This window comes from Lissotriton vulgaris, chromosome 10 (genome assembly GCF_964263255.1).
Source record: "Lissotriton vulgaris chromosome 10, aLisVul1.2, whole genome shotgun sequence".
NCBI lineage: Eukaryota > Metazoa > Chordata > Amphibia > Caudata > Salamandridae > Lissotriton > Lissotriton vulgaris.
Window position 1 is genome coordinate 371,137,263 of NC_141698.1, and position 20,221 is coordinate 371,157,483.

Here is a 20,221-nt window from a genome sequence, read left to right on the forward strand (position 1 = left end):
CAGTACCTAAAATCCATGTATTACAAGTACGCCTATTTCGAATGCATTTATGTATTTTGGGGTGGGCAATGTTACACATGCATCTAATTGCTTAGTTTTAGTAATTTTGATGGACATTAACCCGTGGAGTGGGTGTTGCGTGTTTATCTAGGTTCCTGATCGATACTGTGACCTTATGCCCCTATTCGGCTATAAATCCATTTATTCCCTATATTGGCATAACCGTTCAAGTGCGATTTTCTGAAAAGTCATCTCTGGCCTCACACGAACAGAGCCACATTCCAGCATAGTTCTCTCTGCCACTTCCTTTGCGACCAATTAGTGCAATGACAGAGCAGTAGTCACTATCTGATATTCCTAGATAACACTCCGAGTTCTTCAACAAGATAAAAACTCAGCAAACCTGGAAATCCCCGCTTGCTGTGTTTTGATTAGTAATGGAACTCTAATGAGCAACTGATAACTATCACTTCCTAGTGACATCTTTAATTGACGTCTTATGTCCAGCAAACTTGCGTCAAACCCGGCACCTGTCAGGTATAAATATTACCAACGTTGCCTTAAGCAATGTGAGCTGCAAGCTACTGTTGCTGATGCTGGCTGCCTGCAAGACCCTGTGTTGGTAAATCTAGCACTCTGTCGCTGCAGCCTGCTATCCTGTGGTGGTGAAGCTGCTGATACCATTATCGCCGCTAAAGCGCGAACTATGGTGCAGTACGCTTAAGGAGCTGAACAGCCGTCCCTCTGCGAAGACATCCAGCAGATTCCAGCTGCCCGCGGACGCTGTCCCCCCTCCTTCCTCGACGAGCTGAAGAGACCCGCTGCCTTTCTCCTGCAGAGAAATCCAGCCACGGCGTTTCCGGTTTACCCTCGCGGGTGACTGGGATATCGAGAGACCCCTGAAGGAGATACCAATCCTCCATCATTCTATTCAGAGGTATGGTGTTGACTAAACCCTTAGACGAGAATTCTTGAAACAAACCTTGGCAAAACCAACTTAACTTAAAGCTACTTACTTACTCCCCTTCCACGTGTTAGGCTTAGGTCAGGCACACTGGGGTAGGCTTAGTTAGAAGCACCAGTTGAGTATGTTAGCCTAATGTATATATGACTGTATATATGTTTTATTACTTTTAAACCATTGTATGGCTAAGAAACCATATCAATGCTTTTACAGTTCTATTTCGCAATACTTATCTTACTGTACGTACTTTTTATAATAACAATTATTGCAATTGTGGCAATACATTTCTCTTGTACGAGAAGAAAGACTGTTCAATAAATGTTAACCTTTCATTGACAAACGCCCGTCTCTCTATTCTCTACATACTGTGAAAGTAAACTGCACTAGACTGACTGAGTGAAATACCTGTCTATTGTTTCACACGACCCTAGAGATTGACTCTTGATCTGAGGAGCAAAGTTGTCATGTTGCACGGTTGTTGGAAAGCTGAATCCCTTCTTGTCTGTGCCAAGGAAGCTGATCACTTCCTATGCAGAGAAGAAAGTTTCCAGTGACCTCTGAGCTAGTTGGTAACACAACCCAATTAAGTTTAGCATAGTCAGTGGAGGCCTGGAATATCCGCAGTTCCACGTCGATACTACTGTTTATGTTATTCCAATGCGCAGGGCCTAGTGGGAAACTAGGAACTACACTACATTATGTAGGTTGGGTTGGAATTGTTAGTTGTGGAATTGTGTGACGGGTAAATGTGTGGTGTGGAGTGGATGTGTGTAGTGGAATTATGTGACCTAGTGTGCAGTGGCATTATATGGATAGTAATTATGTGATTTTGATTGCACTGGTATTATGTGTAGGTGGATTATGAGTTGCAAAGTTTGGAAGGGCTGGGGCACTATTAGCTGAATAGCAAAGCCTGCTTGATGTGCAACTCACTGCCACCGTAAAAGGTGAAAACTGTGGTGCCTTCTAGTAAAAGTAAAAAAATCCATGTTGCCATTTCAGATACACTGTAAGGGCTGGGGACAGTGTCAGTGGCATGGGAAGCTCCTGCTTAAAGAGCAGCTCACTGCCAGTGTAAAATACGAAAAATATGGTGGCTTTTAAAACTAGATATGCTATAAATGTGTGTCTGCACACAGACCGCACACATGAAGGGCTGCATATTCTGTAATCAGTAGTTGCACACAATATATATCTCTTAATGCAAACAATATATCTCTTAACACAGCTGTTCGTTGCCATTCATGTCACTGAAGTGACATTGAAAATGTACTTGTTGATGGAAAACGATTTGACTTCCATATACAAACACTTTGAAATAGCATTTGCTCCTGACTAGATTTGTGCGTGTGTTATCTCCAAGCCCCAAAACACGATGAACTTAAGCACTCATAAAAAAAGACATTCATATCATGAGCAAGTCGTGTTTCGGATCAAGTTTCTGAAAGCCCAGCTATTCGTCCTTAAGGCCTCCCTGGTTGACACAGGCACTCTGTCAAATTAATTTGCAAATCTGCTTTTATCCTTAATGAACGATTCAAATGTGCATTTATTTCATGTATGTATTCCCTGCTTTTTAGGAACACATCCATTTCGTTTGTGTGCACAAATACAATATTATTGTATGCAAGCAGGAATTCACATTCAGGATTAAAGTGAATAGAACAGCATCGGGCAAATCAGTTTGAAAGGAAAAGGTTTCTCTTCTGGGCAGAGTTGTGAGAATTCAAAGTGGAAAACATCTATTAGAGTGTCAGCATCACTTTAACATATGGCCACTTTGTGCGATCAACAGTGTTTTGGGCCCATTTGTGGTGGAGACGGTTATAGAGCCGATAAGATCTCTACAGACTCCAGAGCAGCCAGCCGCTTTGTTTCCGCATTGTCACTTTCATGTGCACAACACGTGCTGTAGGCTTCCAACCTATGGGTTACTTCCTTTTACAACCAGGGGCACGTGAAAGGGGCATGTCTTTCCGTTCTTATCTATGTTTTTATTTTAATTTGCAAGCCTTACACCTAAATTAAGGGGACAACTTGAAGAAAACAAGTCTCACTATGCTGCTGGGCATCTCTGCCTACTATATTATAATTTATATTATATGTACGAAAGGCTGTGTGACCACTGGCTGTAATGGGAAGCAGAGTAAACAAAACATGAACATTAATTAACACGGCACCCAGCGTAAACAAAAAAAACAAGGGAGAGAGTGAGACGGAAACTGAGGAAGAGTGGAGAGGCCAAGACAGTGAAGGGGCAGGAGAGAGTGAGACAGAAATAGAGGAAGAGTGGAGAGGCCAAGACAGTGAAGGGGCAGGAGAGAGTGAGGCGGAAACTGAGGAAGAGTGGAGAGGCCAAGACAGTGAAGGGGCAAGAGAGAGTGAGGCGGAAACTGAGGAAACGTGGAGAGGCCAAGACAGTGAAGGGGCAGGAGAGAGGGAGATGAAATAGAGGAAGAGTGTAGAGGCCAAAACAGTGAAGGGGCAGGAGAGAGTGAAGCAGAAACTGAGGAAGAGTGGAGAGGCCAAGACAGTGAAAGGGCAGAAGGAGAGAGTGAGGCGGAAACTGAGGAAGAGTGGAGAGGCCAAGACAGTGAAGGGGCAGGAGAGAGTGAGACAGAAATAGAGGAAGAGTGGAGAGGGCACGACAGTGAAGGGGCAGGAGAGAGTGAGACAGAAATAGAGGAAAAGTGGAGAGGCCAAGACAGTGAAGGGGCAGAAAAGAGTGAAACGGAGAGAGTGAGACAGAAATAGAGGAAGAGTGGAGAGGCCAAGACAGTGAAGGGGCAGGAGAGAGTGAAACTGAAACTGAGAAAGAGTGGAGAGGCCAAGACAGTGAAGGGGCAGGAGAGAGTGAAACGGAAACAGAGGAAGAGTGGAGAGGCCAAGACAGTGAAGGCGAAGGAGAGAGTGAAACGGAAACAGAGAAAGAGTGGAGAGGCCGAGACAGTGAAGGGGCAGGAGAGAGTGAGACAAAAATAGAGGAAGAGTGGAGAGGCTAAGACAGTGAAGGGGCAGGAGAGAGTGAGACAGAAATAGAGGAAGAGTGGAGAGGGCACGACAGTGAAGGGGCAGGAGAGAGTGAGACAGAAATAGAGGAAGAGTGGAGAGGCCAAGACAGTGAAGGGGCAGGAGAGAGTGAAACGGAAACAGAGAAAGAGTGGAGAGGCCAAGACAGTGAAGGGGCAGGAGAGAGTGAAATGGAAACAGAGGAAGAGTGGAGAGGCCAAGACAGTGAAGGGGCAGAAGAGAGTGAGACAGAAACAGAGGAAGAGTGGAGAGGCCAAGACAGTGAAAGGGCAGAAGGAGAGAGTGAGGCGGAAACTGAGGAAGAGTGGAGAGGCCAAGACAGTGAAGGGGCAGGAGAGAGTGAGACAGAAATAGAGGAAGAGTGGAGAGGGCACGACAGTGAAGGGGCAGGAGAGAGTGAGACAGAAATAGAGGAAGAGTGGAGAGGCCAAGACAGTGAAGGGGCAGGAGAGAGTGAAACGGAAACAGAGAAAGAGTGGAGAGGCCAAGACAGTGAAGGGGCAGGAGAGAGTGAAATGGAAACAGAGGAAGAGTGGAGAGGCCAAGACAGTGAAGGGGCAGAAGAGAGTGAGACAGAAACAGAGGAAGAGTGGAGAGGCAAAGACAGTGAAGGGGTAGGAGAGAGTGAGACGGAAACTTAGGAAGAGTGGAGGGGCCAAGACAGTGAAGGGGCAGGAGAGAGTGACAGAAATAGAGGAAGAGTGGAGAGGCCAAGACAGTGAAGGGGCAGGAGAGAGTGAGATGGAAACTGAGGAAGAGTGGAGAGGCCAAGACAGTGAAAGGGCAGGAGAGAGTGAGACAGAAATAGAGGAAGAGTGGAGAGGCCAAGACAGTGAAGGGGCAGGAGAGATTGAAACGGAAACTGAGGAAGAATGGAGAGGCCAAGACAGTGAAGGGGCAGGAGAGAGTGAAACGGAAACTGAGGAAGAGTGGAGAGGCCAAGACAGTGAAGGGGCAGGAGAGAGTGAGACAGAAATAGAGGAAGAGTGGAGAGGCCAAGACAGAGACAATTTAGGGAGGCTTTGCAAAAAAAGTCAGGAAAGGGAAATTCAGAATTAGAAGCTGAGATAAATTCAAAAAAATTTGCCTTTAAGGTCAACTACAACGGCAGTAAGTGCGCGTGAGTAGGGGGGGGTCTACTCTATTTGGAGTACATGCGGCATGTTTCAAGCAGGTAGTGGTGCATGTGGTCTGCAGAATCCCAGGACAGGTTACCGAGTGTCCCACATGCTATGCGTGTTTTTATAGCTCGCTGTCTCTTAGCTCGTATCGTTCGAGCTGCCCAGCACTAGCTAGATGCAACGGTGGTCACAACACCCGCTATGAAGAGGGGTTACAAATAGAAACAACAAGTCATTTGTGCAGAAGAATTATCACCAGCATCACTATGGAATGTAAAAGGTTTTTCATCAAAACACTGGGATGAAGAGAAACGGGTATGTGGTGGAGAAAAAATGGTTTATCAGCAAAACTATAGTATTCAAAAGGATGACAATGACTTTGGATGCATTTTGGTTCATGTAAGAGATTTTGAGCAGTTTCTTGAAAACCGTGTTTTTATACCAGAAGCATGTTAGATGGTGGGTCAGGCTCGACTAATTAATAAGAAGAGTGGGCGAGAAGGGCGGAGGAATGCAGAGGAGCCAAGGACCCAGAAGGGGGAGGAGGGAAATGCGAGCAGACTTCAAAGGGATGGGCTGAAAGGGAGGGGAGAATGCAGGGAGCGCATTCCAATGAAGTCTGGTGCGAGGCGTGGGGGCGGGGCAGGGGGAGCAGATATATGTGGTGTGAGTGAGGCCAAGCACGGGCCTGGGGAAGCTTCACGCTCCAGTACACAACATGCATTGTGAGAAATCCGCTTGGTCAAGAGAGTTTGTTCTAACACAATAGTTTCGAGTAATACATTACTCGACCTAAAAATGAGGAAAGGAAAGAGAAAGCAGTGAAAAACGAGGCAAATCAGGAGAAAACGCTCAGAAAAACAGGAGAGGAAAGACTAAGTACTAAAAAACATGGGAAAAGGAGAGGAGGAGAAAATACTCAGAACGAGTGATGCTGCGGTGATGCAATAGATAGTGAGGGCGATAGATAGAGGGAGGGCGAAAGATAGATAGAGGGAGGGCGAAAGATAGATAGAGGGAGGACGAGAGATAGCTTTTCACCCAATAATGTATCGGTCAGGACTTGTCTAGTTACTTTATATAGCGCCAAGACGCCTCGGCAGTAGTGCGCTTTAGAAATACCATCAGTCAGTCAGTCAGTCATAGAGGGAGGGCGAGAGATAGATAGAGGGGGGGCGGGAGATAGAGGGAGGGCAAGAGATAGAGGGAGGGCGAGAGAGAGAGAGAGAGATAGAGGGAGGGCGAGAGAGAGATAGAGGGAGGGCGAGAGATAGAGGGAGGGCGAGGGATAGAGGGTGGGCGAGGGATGGAGTGTGGGGCGGGGGAGGGATGAAGTGTGGGGCGGGAGAGGGATGGAGTGTGGGGCGGGGGAGGGATGGAGTGTGGGGTGGGGGAGGGATGGATGGAGTGGGGGGATGGATGGATGGATGGAGTGGGGGGATGGATGGAGTGGGGGGATGGATGGATGGAGTGGGGGAATGGATGGATGGATGGATGGAGTGGGGGGATGGATGGATGGATGGAGTGGGATGGATGGAGTGGGGGGGATGGATGGATGGATGGAGTGGGGGGATGGAGTGGGGGGATGGATGGATGGATGAATGGAGTGGGGGGATGGATGGATGGATGGATGGGTGGATGGAGTGGGGGGATGGATGGATGGATGGAGTGGGGGGATGGATGGATGGAGTGGGGGAATGAATGGATGGATGGAGGGGGGTGGATGGATGGATGGAGTGGGATGGATGGAGTGGGGGATGGATGGATGGAAGGAGTGGGGGGTGGATGGATGGAGTTGGATGGATGGATGGATGGATGGATGGAGTGGGGGGTGGATGGGTGGATGGATGGAGTGGGGGATGGAGTGGGGTGATGGATGGAGTGGGGGGATGGAGTGGAGGGGATGGAGTGGGGGGATGGAGTGGGGGGGATGAAGTGGGGGGATGGAGTGGGGGGATGGACTGGGGTGGATTGGGGGATGGATGGATGGATGGATGGATAGAGTGGGATGGATGGAGTGGGGGGTGGATGGGTGGATGGATGGAGTGGGGGGGAGTGGGGGGGATGGATGGAGTGGGGGATGGATGGAGTGGGGGGATGGAGTGGGGGGATGGAGTGGGGGATGGATTGGGGGGTGGATTGGGGGGATGGATGGATGGATGGGTGGATGGGGGGATAGAGTGGGGGGATGGATGGATGGGGGGTGTATGTAGTGGGGGTATGGATGGATGGGGGGATGGATGGATGGGGGATGGATGGATGGGGGATGGAGTGGAGGGATGGATGGGAATGTATCCAATATTAAGTATTAAGGAGTACTGTGCTTGATTTCCTTGGTGGCACCATTCATCGCTGGGGAATGGAGCCAGACAAGAGCTGTAACTAAAATGGAGAAGCCCTGGAATGTCCTTGTTATTGAACCCTCTCATTAATTCCGGGCCCTGACATATCCACATGTATGAATACTGCTGCTTCCTAACTGTGATTTGTAGGCCTGTGGCACATTTTCGTTACAACCTACATCCAAATAAATACATTTTTGCAACCCCTGGCTTTCATGCTCGCATGCCCCTGCATGAACACTGCGGGGTTTCTTAGCATGCGATTCTTTGGGGGCAGATCTCAGAGAATCTTCTCCTGCTAAAAGCCTCAGTACAAACTCCATAGTGGGCGTGGTACGATCTCTCTAGATGATCCACGTAAAACAAGCAGAAAAGATCCTCTTAAGATAAACGTATTGGCATGTCGAAAAGCTGTTTATTTTACAGCAGATACATGCATCTGTTAACGTTCATATGCAATGAGCTGCTCGGAATAAAGCAACCTGGGGAAGCTTCACGCTCCAGTACACAACATGCATTGTGAGAAATCCGCTTGTTCAAGAGAGTTTGGCCACATGTAATAGGTTCAGAGCAATAAATTGCTCGACCTAAAAAGAATGTTCCTTCAAATTAGAAACCCAACATATAAAAGTCATCAGGATGGACAGGTAGCAGCAGACAGAATGCTGACTCTACATCACCATTCCCAGAGAGGAGGGCTCCTGCATCCAGAAATCTAAGAACGGCCAAATCTCGGTCTGTCGAGGCGCATTTTACAGAGCAGAGGTCCACATTTACGAGCAGCTACAAGTACTGTGTGTGTGTGGTGGAGGCGGGGGGGGGTTCGCCAGCGCCAAAGTGCTGAACTACGAAGGTAAAGGTTCAGGTCGGGAGGCAAGATGGCGGCCGCTCACTAGTGGCCGGAGCAGTGCTGCAGTGAGGACGCTTCCCAAAACGGAGCTCTAATGCGGCGGAATCCATTGCGCTAGCTGCCGCTTGTTACCTGATCGAGGAAGAGCGAAGGGATCGAGAACTAGGAATTTGCTGTGTTGCCTGCGCAGCTGATGACGACGACAGCCTAAAGGTTCCACTGAGGGTACTGCTTGACCGGAAACTGAGGCGCTCATCACGGAGGGAGATCTGGGTTGATGCAGTCTGTGCTCGCCTGCCGTGCTTGCCGTGGGTCCGCAAAACAGATCTTGCGGGACCTACGGGATCTGATAAACATCTTCTCCGCTGCACGCCCGGGTTGTAAACGGCTGGATACTGCCGGGAGGCGGAGTAAGGGGAAGGCGAAGAACCGCAAGCGCCCTCAGCTGAGGGACGCTGGTACAACTACGAACGCTGCTGACGCTGGGAGCAGCAACAGCAGCCGGAAACAGGCGAAAAAAGACGGCGCCTCGCTAGTACTGTTGACGAAGCGCATTCAACATAGCGATATGGCCCCTAAACTAAATCCTGCTGATAAATCCCTCGGCGCCAGGAGAAAACAGAAAGACAAAGAGAAAACGCCGGGGGGAGAGGAGTGTGCCGAGCTCGGGGAAACTCATACACCCCCTGCGGATGAGCGAAGTAAGAAGAAACAACTACAGATTCAGCAGCAGCTGGCGGGGGTTCGAACACGGCAAGCGACAACATCTATTGCTGAACTTTTTGCAAAAGCCGGTAAGGAGAAAGGAGTGGTGGATAATGTAAAAGCTATCGAAATTAAAAATGTCAGCGATGATGCGATAATCTGCCCCCAGGATTGTACGGTATCTAATGAAGCTACTAACCCCACTAAAGACTCCACTAAAGACTCCCCAGAATCTGTAATTATGGCAAAGGAGGAAGAGCTGCAAAAAGTGGGTGAGAGTATAAACTTGAATGTGTTAGACAATAAGGGTTTAAGCTCAAAAGAGACACAGCAGGTGGATACTGAACTACTCCAAAGCAAGACTATAAGTCTAACTCTATCTGAACCAGGGGAAAAAAACTATGAAGCTACAAATGACACAGCAAACCTGGCAACTGGTGCTATAGGTGCAGAATGTGATACAGACGCTCTGCATGGCGGAGAACAAAATGGGATCGTGAAGGAAAGCGCCCCAAGTGAGGCTTTTTACTCCGCGTCCAATGGCCAAGAATGGTCTGAGGATGAAGAGGTCGGCTCCTCCGATATAGACTCGGAAAGTGACCCAGAATTAGAGCAACCAGCAACAGCCTTAAAAATCTCAGGAGCTAATAAACACGAGCCAAGCTGGGATCAGCCGCTGGATAGTTCATTACAAGATGCTTTGCCCTGGAGTCGGCACAGATGACACTCCTAGAGAGAATACATCAAGAGATTATTGCTCACAGGGAGGAAACTCGCAGGGAGAATTAGAAAGCTTATACTGCTATGAAAAAAATGCAGGGGGTAGTCAGAAAATGATCTAAAGTTTGCGCAACTACAGGAGATAGAGTGGAAAATTTAGAAGACAGGATTGTATCCACTGAGACTGAGGTGGCAGCTGCGGTCTCTAAAGTTGGGTCATATGACGCACAGATGACGGATATCCATTGAAAATTAGAAGAAATGGAAAATAGACTCCGCAGGAATAACCTGCGCGTGATTGGAATTCCGGAGGGAAATGAAGGGTCTGACATTAAGGCTTACATAATCAAGTTATTCGCACAGGCTTTTCCCGAGCTAAATGGCTGGAACTGGTCCACTGAAGTTCAAAGAGTTCATCGTATACCTTTTAACCTCAAAAAGAATACGAAGGAGGGGGCCTATCCAAGAGCGGTATTGATTTATATTGGGAACTTTGTACTACGGCAAGTCATATCAGACCTGGCAAGACCAAATACAAAAAGAAATGCCGATGGAATATCCTTCTTTGTCAGGCCGGACTTTTGCCACACTACTGTGGAGAGGCGGTGGCGGCTGAGAGGAATGATTAAGCCCTGCCAGGAAAAGAATTTGCAGGCCTTTCTATTAAATTCTGCACAGCTAAAGATAATAAATTAGGGCAAGACTTTATTCTTTTCATCACAGATCAAGGTGCAAGAATATCTGGACTCCCTATGATTACTTATTGCCAATGTCTGATATTTAATGCAGGAACGAGCTGATATAAGCGGTAGTAGCGTTGGTTTGTGAAATGCTGGATATTTTGGTTATTTCTTTTTGTTGTATTAAGTAGAATTGTTTTGGGCTCCACAATTTTTTGTAGATAATTGTAACTGATGTTAGCGTCCTCACTGGAATCAATGCATTCCATCATCAACACAGACAAGCTCTGTGTGCTAGAGGGGAGAGCAGGGGGGGCTGGGAGGGTGGATGGGGTGGGGATCAAGGTAGAAGGGAAGGAGGGTGGGATGCGGGTGGGTTTTGGGGGGTGAATGGGTGGAAAAAGGGAAAAAAAGGAAAGTGGTACTATTTTGGACAAAGAATTAATGAGAAGGACAACAACATGGTCAAGGATTTAAGTGTTGAGATACAAAAACAATCAAATGGCAAGCATTAGAATATGCACTATTAATGCAGGAGGTTTGAACGATTGGAGGAAGAGGCAGAGATTGGCATTCTTAGTAAGGCATGAAAGAATAGATATTATCTGTATACACGAAACCCATCTCCATTGGTCTAAACGCAATAAACTTTTCCTAAATGGCTTTGAATTAGTTGTCTGCTCTACACAGATGTCCACAATCCGGGGTGTAGCTATATTAATTTGTGGCTCCCTAAGCAAAGCAAAAAAAGTGAAAGCAGATGGTAACGGGAGATGGGCAATCGCTGAATTAGACCTCGGCTTTACGCTATGTCTAACGTATGGCTCTAATCAGGATGAGCCCGAAATATTTGATTTTTTAGAAACTGAACTTGTGGGTTGGTCTACACCGTTGATAATAGCAGGGGATTTCAATATATTTCGGCTGATTGGGCCGGATCTGTAACATATGTAGGTCGCAAACCCAAGGTTTTTCAATCTATTCAATCACTACTCGGCTCTCATGGGATGCATGATGTATGGGGGGCCAAAAACCCTCTGGATTATGGATTTACATATTTCTCTAACCCTGCACAAAAATATACGAAGCTAGACTATTTCCTGATCTCATCCTCTGAGCTACCTAAAGTGGACATTACTAAGCTTCCGAAAGTGGTCTCTGACCATAATCCACTAATTTTAACATATAATATAGGTCAGAGGAAAAGTAAACTGAATTACTGGTCATTTGAGAAAAAGCTCCTCAGTGATAATAGATTTACAGATCATTTGAAAAAATGGGTCCCACAATTTTTTGCAGCAAACAGGTATAGCGCTTCTAGAAATACGGTTTGGGAAACCTTTAAGGCGGCATTGAGGGGCTAAACCATTAGTTGCTCAGCAAGATTAAGGAGGGAAGATAGGAGTAAGATTGAGGGTTTAATGAAAGATTTAGCAAAAGTAGAAGAGCAACATATGAAGGATATAGTTAAAGGGGCTAACACCACTGTAAGTCAGGAAGCATTATTGGCAATTAAAGCCGCACTCCAGAAGGAAGTAACTATAAAAGCCATAGGAGAATATCAGTCAAATAGGGTTAAAAGATATGAGACCGGGGAGCAGGCAGGGAGAGCGCTCGCCCTTCGGTTAAGGCAGGAAAAAGCGAGAAATACCATTGTATGTATTGAAGAGGATGAGATCAGGTTTACAGAAAGCAAGGATATTCTAAGAGTATTTGAAAAATTCTATCAGCAGCTATACGAGCAGGAAGAACCTACCAAAAAACCAGGGGAAGGAATACGAGATCGGGGTACCCTATTAGAGGAGTCAGTCGAAAAAAAAAATGGATGAGAAAATTACATTACTAAAGGTAACATCAGCACTACAGGAACTAGCCTCTGGGAAATCTTCAGGTCCCGATGGGATTCCTTTAGAAGTATATAAAACAATAGAAACCGAAATCACCCCGCTCCTGGTAGATTAGTTTAATGGGGTTATGTGTACGGGATAAGCATGGGCGAATTTTGCGAATCTGGCGTTCACGAATTTTGCGAATTTGCGAACTCGCAATCCGCAAAATCCGTGAATTCTCGCGAATTTGCGGATTTTTTTGTGTGTGTTCGCAAGGATTTCTGCCAGTTCGCAAGGATTTCTGCCAGTTCGCGAGGGTTTTGTACCAGTTCGCAATTGCGAACTTACATGTCGGCTCGCAACGGTCACGATTATGTTGTTTCTACGTCTGGTTCATCATCACAGGTTCCCAGAACCCTCTGTTTCACCCCTGCCACCCTCTGTTTTACCCATGCCATCCTTTGGTGCATCAATGCCACCCTCTGGTTCATCATCACTGTAGATTATGGGGGGGGGAAAAGCAAGCACACCTGCCTGCTTCAACTGACATGAAATAATTTGGGGTTGATTTATTAATGTGTCACTGTTTTAAAATTCCAGTCTGGCACCTGCTTCCTTATCTGTAATTTGCTTTCTGTTGCAGTGCAATTTTTTTTCCAGGACCTTTGTGGCCTACTTGTAGCTATTCTATGAGCCTGCTGTGAGGGTCAGAGCAGGGTCATATAATTGTTGCAACTAGCAACTGAACTCTGGAGGGGCCCTTGTCAGGAAGCACTACAGGGAATGGTTACTAATGATGAGTTTGAACTTTTGAACCTGCTGAATGCTTTTTTTGTGTTCGCAAGGATTTCTGCCAGTTCGCAAGGATTTCTGCCAGTTCGCGAGGGTTTTGTACCAGTTCGCAATTGCGAACTTACATGTCGGCTCGCAACGGTCACGATTATGTTGTTTCTACGTCTGGTTCATCATCATAGGTTCCCAGAACCCTCTGTTTCACCCTCTGTTTTACCCATGCCATCCTCTGGTGCATCAATGCCACCCTCTGGTTCATCATCACTGTAGATTATGGGGGGGAAAAGCAAGCACACCTGTCTGCTTCAACTGACATGAATTAATTTGGGGTTGATTTATTAATGTGTCACTGTTTTAAAATTCCAGTCTGGCACCTGCTTCCTTATCTGTAATTTGCTTTCTGTTGCAGTGCAATTTTTTTTTCCAGGACCTTTGTGGCCTGCTTGTAGCTATTCTATGAGCCTGCTGTGAGGGTCAGAGCAGGGTCATATAATTGTTGCAACTAGCAACTTAACTCTGGAGGGGCCCTTGTCAGGAAGCACTACAGGGAATGGTTACTAATGATGAGTTTGAACTTTTGAACCTGCTGAATGCTTTTTTTGTGTTCGAAAGCATTTCTGCCAGTTCGCAAGGATTTCTGCCAGTTCGCAAGGGTTTTGTACCAGTTCGCAATTGCGAACTTACACCGCACGCAGCAAAAAATCCGCTGTGTGCGAATTTGCGGATTTTGCGGGAAATTCGCGGATCTCGCGGATTGCGAATTTACCGAAAATCCGCAAAATCCACGAGCGTAACGGATTTTCCGCCCATGCTTAGTACGGGATTAACACCCGCTTCTTGGAAAGAGACAAATATTGCAATTTTCCATAAAAAGGGGAAACCAGTGGAGAAGGCAGGATCCTATAGACCCATATCACTGATAAACTTGGATACCAAGTTATACTCAAAAATGTTGGCAAAAAGGTTGGGCAGGGTCATTGGTGGTCTTGTATCCCCGTGGCAGCATGGATTTGTCCCCGGTCGGGGTACAACTGACCACACATGTAGGGCAATATCATTGTTTGACGCCCAGGCTGCCGCGGGAGGGGAGATGGCCATGATCCTGCTCGACGCAGAGAAGGCTTTCGATCGCGTGGATTGTAGCTTTCTCTGGGCTATTTTAGAGGCGAGGGGATTCGGTCCCAATATTATAGGCGCCCGTAAAGCTATGTATGTAGAACCGACAGCTAAGGTGACAGCAATGGGCGAAAAATCAGGGGTTATACATATAAAGAGGGGAACTCGGCAAGGTTGCCCCTGTTCCCCTATTCTATTTGCGCTATATATCGATCCCCTCATCCAGGGTATCCTTGACTGCCCAGAGATAACTCCAGTGATCTGCAATGGTTTCTCAAATAAAATACTGGCTTATGCTAACGTCCTTGCAGTGATAACAAATAACCCACAACAAACCCTTCCTATCCTGATTCAGATGGCTAAACTGTTTGGGGAAGAGTCAGGATACCTTCTAAATGAAACAAAAACGCAGGTCATTTGCTCCAAAAATATCACCAAAACGGATTATAGATTTGTCGACTCTGCTATGTATTTAGGGGTTAAAATTAATGTCAATGTGGAGAACTACTTGACGCTTATTAAGAACATTGAGAGGGAATTCAAAAGAATAGATGTACTGCATCTTTCACTAATAGGTAGGGTGAATGCAGTTAAAATGTATATGTTTCCCAGAGTACTTTATTCATTTCGTGCCATACCATTATTAATAGAGGCTAAGATTATGAAACAACTCAAATCTATGTTTATTAGATTTGTATGGCAATATGGAAGGGTAAGGCGCTCTACAAACTTAATGGCGTTACCTAGAGAAAGGGGTGGGATGGGACTTCTGAACTTAAAGCTATATCACTGGGCCTGCCTTTTAACCCAAATGACCACCTTATTCCAATCTGTTTCCTCACCTGATATAGTAGCTGGGTTTGTAGATCAACAGTGTCCTCCCCAGATATATAGGATAATGTTGGGCGACAAGACCATAAACTTATTTCAGTGTGAATTGGAACAAAGCTTTTATAAAAAACCAAGATTGAAGACACTGCTTGGAGCATGGCAGGCATGGAAAGGAATTATGAAAATCTTTAATATCCCGAAATTTAACTCCTATCTGCAATTGTATAATTTGTCTCTTTTTCCCCATCTAAAAAATGATAGAAATTTGCTGATCTGGAAAAGGTTGGGGATCAGATCCTTGAGAGATTTGATGGAAAGAGGCGAAATCCTGGGGTTTGGAATCTTGCAGGAAAGATTTGGTATTCCTGATAGTCACTGGTTGGTATATGGTCAAATTACCAGGGCGATTAAGGCAGCCAGGCCACGGATTTCAATCACAGCAGACTTCCCAATGATTGAGTTACTAAATAGAGGCTGTAGGAAGATCAAGATGATATACAATTGCTTATTGGATTAAATTCCGGATGATATTGAGAAGGTCGAGTCTAATTGGGCGCTAAAATTAGGAGACCCTGATGTCGATTTAGATCTTGCACTCTCATTGAATAAAAAAATATTCCGGGCATCAAATCTTCGCGCACAACATTACAAGACTATTTTTAACCTATATCTTACTCCTGCGAAGATATTTGCCTGGGGTATAAGTGAAAATGATAATTGTCCCAGATGTAACGAAAGTCAGGCTGACATTATACATATGTTTTCTTTTTGTAAACAGCTAGATATTGTTAAAAATTAGATAATGAAATTTATGGAGGGGCTGCTAGGTCAGTCCATCGACCTATCCCCTACCTTAATGCTATTTGGTATAGATTCCAAGCTGGGTCTGGGGGAAGCTGAAAGAGATCTAGTGTTTTTATCTGTTGCTGTACTTACAATTTTAATTTCCGCTGCCTGGAAGGATTCGAATCCTCCATCCTTCCAGATGTGGCTCTCCAGATTGTTAGGAATCCATAACATAGAATCATGCCTCTATGAATATCAAAGGCAAAAGGGAGCGTAAGAAGGGCATATGCCTGTGGGCTCCTGTAACAAATTGGAGAATAGATAGAAATGGTTAAAGTTGCTCGCTTTTAATTACCTGAAACTGTTTTCTATCCTTCTATATTTATTTACCTCGCTCCCGCCATTACGTTTCTTTGTTAAAATGCTTGTAAATATATCAAATGTATACTAATGTTCTTATCATGTATGTAATAATTTATGAAACATGTCCTTATATGTACCATCTTCTTCAATAAAAAAAATTTAAAAAAGGTGAAGGTTCAGGTCGTCCTTCAAGGCATTCCTAGCAGGGCAACACACCATTTAAACCGTCGCCCTAGTACTTCAGCACTTACAGTATTGTTCAGAAACACAACCAAAAAGCAGTGAGGAAAAAAAATGTACGCCACGAACTGACAGATTGTACATCTGTCGTTCATTATGTGAACAGTGTACCCAATGTTTGCCAAGCGATTTAAAGTACCATAAAAAGTAAAAGAAAAAGAAAGGAAGATCTGATGACTGTAATTGGAAAGTACGGGTGTGGTAATAGAGGAGAGGGGGAGGGGCGACCTAGAGGGACATCAATAAGGGCGAAGAAAGAAATTGATATAAACGGAGGGAGAGACACACACACCCGTTCGGCCCCTACTTGGTGGGTCCTCCCAGGGGTGGGCAACAGACACCGAATGCTGCTCGAAACCACAAATGGCCATATGTATCATTCCAAATTGCGATCGCAAACGCCGACATTCGCAGAATTTTGGCGTTTGCAATCGCAATTGGGCTTAGTGGTAGGTATGAATGAAAAACAGCATCATAAAATAAGGAATCCCAATATTTGCGATTCCCTATTTTGCGATTGCATTTAAGGAATCGCAAATTGCGATTCCTTAAAAGCAATGTAAGAAGCACAGAAAAAGTGAAATTTGGCCTTAAGGAATGGCAAATTATCACCAACTTGAAGTTGGTGGTAATTTGTGTTTTCTTTGAAAAATGCATTCTTTTTTCATTTTTCAAAGTGAAATGTGGCGCACATACATGCCCTTAAGGCTTATTTCAGGGGTGCAACAGGGTGTCCTTTTGACACCCTTGCAACCTTCAAATTGCATTCTCAATTTGCGATTCTCTATTTGCTAATCGTAAGTTGAGAATGTCTTCCCATTCATTCCTCTGGGCCTAGGTCTATAGGAATGAATGGGAAGGGTTTTCTTAATTGCGAATTGCACTTTACGATTTGCAAGTAAGGAATATGTAGGATTCGCAAATCTGTTTGAAAATCCTACATACATCTCATTTTGCGATTCTCAAATAGCAATTCTTTAAAATTCACTATGTGAGAATCGCTAGACCAAACTTTCATACATATGCCCCAAAGTCACTAAAGCGGAGATTTTCGGGGGGGGGGGGGGGGGGGGTCGAAAGATATGTCTAATGTGATAAAACATGCCAACCCTCTGTGCTCCTGACAGATAAGAAAAACATGATTTTTGCTTTTCTGATATTCGACCTTGCAGCAGCACACTTGCAATTTCCATACATTAATGCCTCGCCCGCAAATAGAAGGCCGAGGGAGAAATACATTCTCCCTATTATTATTTTTTTAAATCTCCTGCTTTTCTATTCTAAAATGTTGACATGTTGACATGTATGAATGTGATATCTGTTGACTGAGGTGAACTCCAAGTACTAGCAAATGTGTGTGCATATGTGTATGTGTATGTGAATGAATGAATGAATGAATGAATGAATGAATGAATGAATGAATGAATGAATGACTACGCACTTATAAGCGCATGGCTACTGGAGGCATCCCAGCGCATTAGATAACCGAATCATTGCCTCACGGTTCAGGAAAACAGAAAGGTCTTTAACATCTTCCTGAACCTGAGATGGTTCACTTCAAGTCTGATGGTATCAGGGAGCAGATTCCAGAACTTTGCAGCCTGGAGAGAGAAACGTCTGCCACCCATGCATGTCTGGGTGTGTTTTATGTCTAGGCGTGCTTTTTAGGTACATTCATAATTTTGTCTGTGTAAGTGTGCGTGTGTTTGCAAACTTGTTTACGCGCATCTAATCTGTCCGTCATTCGTGTCTCCATCTGCGCGCGCGCGTGAGCGTGCGCGCGCTGCCGGTGCCGTCTCGCCACGAGCGGAGGAGGCGACGCATAGCTGAGCCATTGCCATCACGTCGATAAACGGAATACGTCGCTTGCCACGCTGGCCGCCGGTCTGTCACCCGCTCTGCGCTGAAATATTTGACAAGTTTCTGTCACTATCAGAGAGGAACATCCAACATTTTGTACCCAACAGCCTAACCTTTCAACAGTGACACCGCGGGCACATTATGTTCAAGTTATTAAATTAGCGGCTGTGAGCTGCAGCCTGCCTCAGCAAGATTCGTGAAGCAAACTTGACAGCCCCTCACAAAATCAGGCATTTCTAATTAAATCCAATCGCTGCCTGTCGCCGTCTGCACTAGAGCAGTGGGAATGGTCTCTGGTTATCGCTCTGTAACGAGAGGCGTAGCTTTATCAGGGTGATTTAGGGGTGTACGTCTGACATCTCCCCACTAGCACAGCAGCGAACCCAACTAAAATGACGCTGCAACAACTAAGTAGCCGTCCCTCCACTGACAGTATTCAGTGGTGACGAAACAAGCCTTGTTAGTGACAGCGTCGACTGTCTTCAGGGCCTAGTTGTGTGCTCTGACCTTCAATATGCATCCTCCCGCCCATCTGTCTCTTTTCCCGCAGACCTGTCTCTTTGCTGATGGATGCTGTGGATTGGGGCAACTCGGTAGCCCTGGGAACCTGGTTAGATATTCAGAAAACAGCAATTTTTTCCTTGGGGGTGGTTTTACGCCTAGGCGTCTATGGCAAACAAAAATATTACTCATCTGTATATGGTTAGACAGTATTTTAATTCCTGAATCTGGGTATGGTTAGCCTGTATTTTAAATACTGCATAATTATTTCAAGACTATGGAGTATATATAATATGTGCTCCTAAAAATGGAGCAGTGAAAGTGATGAGTTAAAAAAGTGAATAAAAGTGTGCAAGTGTTATTTAGAAAGAAAACCAGTAAATCAACAATGCTGAATGAGTAGTGTATCAATTCATCAAAAGGACTCAAAATTCAAGTTACATTTTGTAACTATAGTGCCTATTAGTCAACAAGTTAGTCCGTCTATGTTTCGACCCATTTGATTGATTGTAATAGGTTCTTCACCCCGATAATGCAGGACGCAACGTCACTTTCACAGATAACTTCAAGTGCAACACATCTAAATATGGACAGTGAAAAATCTGTACAGATGTGCTGCATGAACAATGAATGATCATAACACTGTCATGGTTCTTCGATTCACCCTGGAGCTGGAGCTTACAGAACTAAGGGGCATATGTACAACGAACGTGAAGCTGCACCAAATTTAGCAGAGCCACGCTCCGACATTTACAAAACGCAGGGATACACAGTATTTACAACAATATGACGCACCAATGTATTTTCTCTAGCGCTGGCGCTAAAATTAGCTGCCTAGCAGCAACACAGGCACCCTTGCACCATATGCAAGGGTGCCTGCGTTTCCGGGAATGATTGTTCATGTGCAGGAAGCTGTCACTTCCTGCACATAAACAATCAATAATGGAGATTTGTTACTTCTATGTTTGCTGCAGAATGCTGCACACATAGAAGTAGGAAATAGTCAATATTAAATGATTGTTTATGTGCAGGTAGGGACACCTTCCTGCACAAAAACAATAATTGTTGGCATTTTGCTCTTTCTATGTGTGCTGCAGAATGCAGTACGCATAGTAAAAGCAAAAACCAGGAGAAATAAAAGTATTTCTCCTCGTATCGACACCTGCTCTTGCATGGCGTTAGTTTATTGCGCTGCCTCAGATTTACAGATGTTTGGAAATCTGGGGAAGCGTCAAAAAGCAGTGGGTGTTTTAGTAGAACGCCCACAGCAACAACCATTGCATGCCCTTTTCACGCAGATAGCTGCGTGAAAGGGTACCATATTTACAAAGGGGTGTTAAGCCACAAAAAGGGGCTTAATGTCACTTTGTAAATATGGTGAACCAGTGAAGGTTTTGGATCCTACATCTACCCAGCCCGGATCTCTACAACATGAAAAACAGAACAGGGTGGCTGAACAGGACAATTTAACAAAGAAATTTTGCAGACACG